This window comes from Protopterus annectens, chromosome 4.part0 (genome assembly GCF_019279795.1).
Source record: "Protopterus annectens isolate FY-2018-M chromosome 4.part0, PAN1.0, whole genome shotgun sequence".
Taxonomy (NCBI): Eukaryota; Metazoa; Chordata; order Ceratodontiformes; family Protopteridae; genus Protopterus; species Protopterus annectens.
The window spans coordinates 683,521,582-683,525,296 of record NC_056733.1 but is presented as its reverse complement, the minus strand read 5'-3'; positions in this window follow the sequence as shown (position 1 = coordinate 683,525,296).

The window sequence follows — 3,715 nt, the reverse complement described above, 5'->3', positions numbered from 1 at the left end:
TGTTCAGCAAAAAGCAGTTCAAGCTCCAGCTTTGGTGCAACACATGACTTCTAGTAATATAAATGAAAAAAATAAGTCAAATGTTCTCAGAGCTGACTGAAATAAATGAAAAACATTGAAGGAATATATCACCTCAAATAACAAAAGGCTGGAAAAAATGGAAAAAGTTTTAAACACATTTTCAAATGAACAGATAAGACTGCAAAAATCAGAGGTCAAAATAAAGAAAAAGCTGGCTGAAGAAGTTGCTCATGAAGAGATGTTTAAAAAATGGTAGAATTAGAGGACAGGGCTTGCATGGAAAACACAAGATTTTAGGTTATACCAGAGAAACTGGAAAGAACAGACTGTATTAATTTCATGAAGGCACAAACAAGCAACTAAACTGGTATTCCCCAGCAGGATTTGAAAGGGCACATCATATGTATGTTCCAAATCTGGCCACAAGAAAGCAGCCAAGACCTGCATTAGTAAAGATGCAATCCTACTAGCAGAAAGAGTTTATCCTGACAAAATTGTGGCAGGACGGCAAAGTACTAAAAGTTGGATACAGTAGAGTATTTGTGGAAAGTGACTGTTCACTGTATACTTGGCAGAAGAGAATCAAGTTTATTCCAGCAATCAGTGAATCTTGAGAAGTAGGTGTGGGATTCAAGCTGCTGTATCCACATCTCTTCAGAATATTTTTTTCTTGGAGGATCAAAGTCATTTTTTGATAGAGAACAGACTAAGGAGGAAATATAAAAAGTTTGTGCAACAAAAAGTAACTCATCAAGCAAAAGGGGGTTCTGCTTCTCATTCATCTGATAATAAAGTTCACAGACAGACTTTGCCAGTGAAAATGTTTTCACTGTTGAAAAGGAAAATGCTTGGGGGACAGAGAAAAGCACAGGAGTTAACCAGAAGAATCGGGAGTACTTGAAATTAAAATGGAGTTTGGGAATGGGAGATGGAGATGAACAGGAAGAAGACCAGCAACATGGAGATTAGTGAATAAATGTACGATTACAATGCATCAATTGCATTTGTGAAACATGGCTGTACAAGAAAAGGTGGAAAGATTTTATTTTGTTGACTTTGCTAAACTGTTAGGGGACTGAAAGACTTTTGCACCACTTCATGTCATTAATGTATGGATGGTCACTGAGGGGAGGGGAAGAGGAGGGAAAAAGGTAACAAAGTAAAACAATTTCTGTTTTTAACAGTTTTTCTATAAAACTTTTCATGATATACATGTTATATAGTAAAAATTTTTATATAGTGTAGTAAAGATACTAAAGTAAACATAAGCATTTTTTTCTATTGCTCTTTTTTAGTTGTCAGAAGTGATAATTCAATATAGGTGCTTAAAAACATGAAGGATATACTATGATGCAAAAAAAAGAAAAGAAATGTAGGCATTACGATGCAAAAAAAAGAGAAATGCTGTACAAAAGGATGATTAAGTTAATGGGTTGTAATTTTCGGTTGTTGAGGTGGGTGGAATATAAAAGTACACAGATCCTAATATATCTAGAGTTGACATGTTTTCCTTTACTTTTGCAAGGCAAATGTCTGGATTAAGACCCTTAGTTTAATCTAATAAAAAGTAAATAGAACACTGAATGTAATGAAAACTTTTCCTTTAGCAACAACTGTTCAGCATGTCTTTAGAACTCTTCAGCTGAGGGCTACTTTTTTATGTTTCCATGGAGACATGCGTATAATAGGGCAATAAAAAGCCAGAACACTGGTTTCTTTAAGGATAAAAGTTAGTATTTTTGAAGGCATGTAGGTTTTTTTTTCACATCTCTGGGAGAATAAATATAAATAATAAGAGACAGCAATTATTGTAAGTAGGAGCACAGGCAGTAATGTGTGCCTTAGCATGGGTAACCTTAACCCTAGGATACAGGATACCTGTGTCTGCAAATGTCTGTTTAGGATAATTGCTCCTATTAGGAGTGTTAGACTTTATTATTTGAAGATTTACATAGTTTTATGTGTTTGTATTAAGCTAGTAGGTTATGGGGTATTCTGGGGTGTGTTTTTTAGTGTTTACATTAAACCAAAATGTCTTGTAAAATGTGACATAGGTTCAAATGGAGATTACAAGAAACAATTGTATAAAAGATCAATCTGTCAAACATTAGTGGGTACATATTTCACAAAAGCAAGAAATAGACATCTGAAAAAGCAGTCATACACAATAGGTGGGAAAAATAACTTCCTATCATAACAGCAACATTTTCAATATTATCATGGAATGCGAATGGTCTTGCAGGTATAGACAAAAGGAAAGAGCACTGAATTATATTAAGAACTACAGAGTGCAAACTGCAATGCTACAAGAGACACATTTGGGGAAAAAACTGAGCATGTGAGTTTGATAAACAAAAGGTTTCAGGATGGATATTCAGCAGAATATCAGGACGAAGGAAAAAAGAAATGCTTACATTAACTGCTAGATGAGCTCCAATACCAATGGGGGGGGGACAATAAAGGTAGATCTGTGGTAGTAAGGGGCTACTGACAAGAAGATTCTGCTGGTATGTATTTATATTCCACCTAAAGCTGCATTTATGGAGCTTAAAAAAATGGGGAGAAATAATCAGCTTTCAGCAAGGAATACTACTTATAAATGGGGACTGGAATTTGATTTGCAACAGTGAGGATGTATTTGGATGTCTTAAAAGTTTAAATATAACAAAACAGGATAAATTTCTGAAGACATTTATGAAAATAGTTGGTATAGAAGACTGAATTCAGTAGTAGGAACTCAGAGAGAATTTACATATTTCCCAAGGTAAATAACTGGGTTAGATTAGACAGAAATCATGAAAATCCTAAAGCACTTATGAAGTAGTATGCCCAGTGTGAAATAAGCAATTTATTAAAAGGCCAGCAAAAAACTAAACACTAACTGAATCACTGTGTTTTCATTTCAAGACTTCTTCAGATAACATTCCACATAAAACTATTGCATTTATATATCAAAAACTCCATCTATCAATTACACACCATCCAATAATAATCAAACACTCATTAAAATAAGTTACAGATTTAAAAAATAATCATAGTGCTTCTTATATATGAGATGCTATAATTAAATAATGCATCCTATTTATGAGATGAAAAATGTATACATTTATAAATATTAGAAGTTGGTGCATATAAAAATATATAAGTTAAAAACTTAAAACTTTTCTGATTTAAAACAGCAAAATATTAATCAGTAATCTCTCTTTGCTACCATCTAGTAGCCAAAGCACAAAAGTGCAGGTGGACATAGAAAAATAAAGTACAAAAATTTTGCCATATAACAAATAATTCACAATCTAGCCACTCCTATTTTTAACACTGAACTTATACTTAAATTCTCATTAAGTCCTGGGCTTCATTTAGCTTCAAGGATTAGTTGCTAGTAAAGTTCATGATGCTCAATTTTGCTTCCCCAAGAACCCCCTTAAAATCAAAAGGAACTAATTCTATCACAAAAAAAACTTATTTTGCATCAGGGCAACCTTTCAAATGATTATACAACTTATTCTTCTCATCCTTAGTTTTTATATTGTAGTAGTGTTCATATATTCTTCTCCTTCGGGTCCCTTTTGTTTTACCAATATAGAATGCATAACTGCATTCATACGTAGCCAAATATACTAACAACTGACTATTGCAATTAGAAAAGGAAGTCCCTTTAATAACTTTGTTCCACTTTTCCTAATTGGTCTCA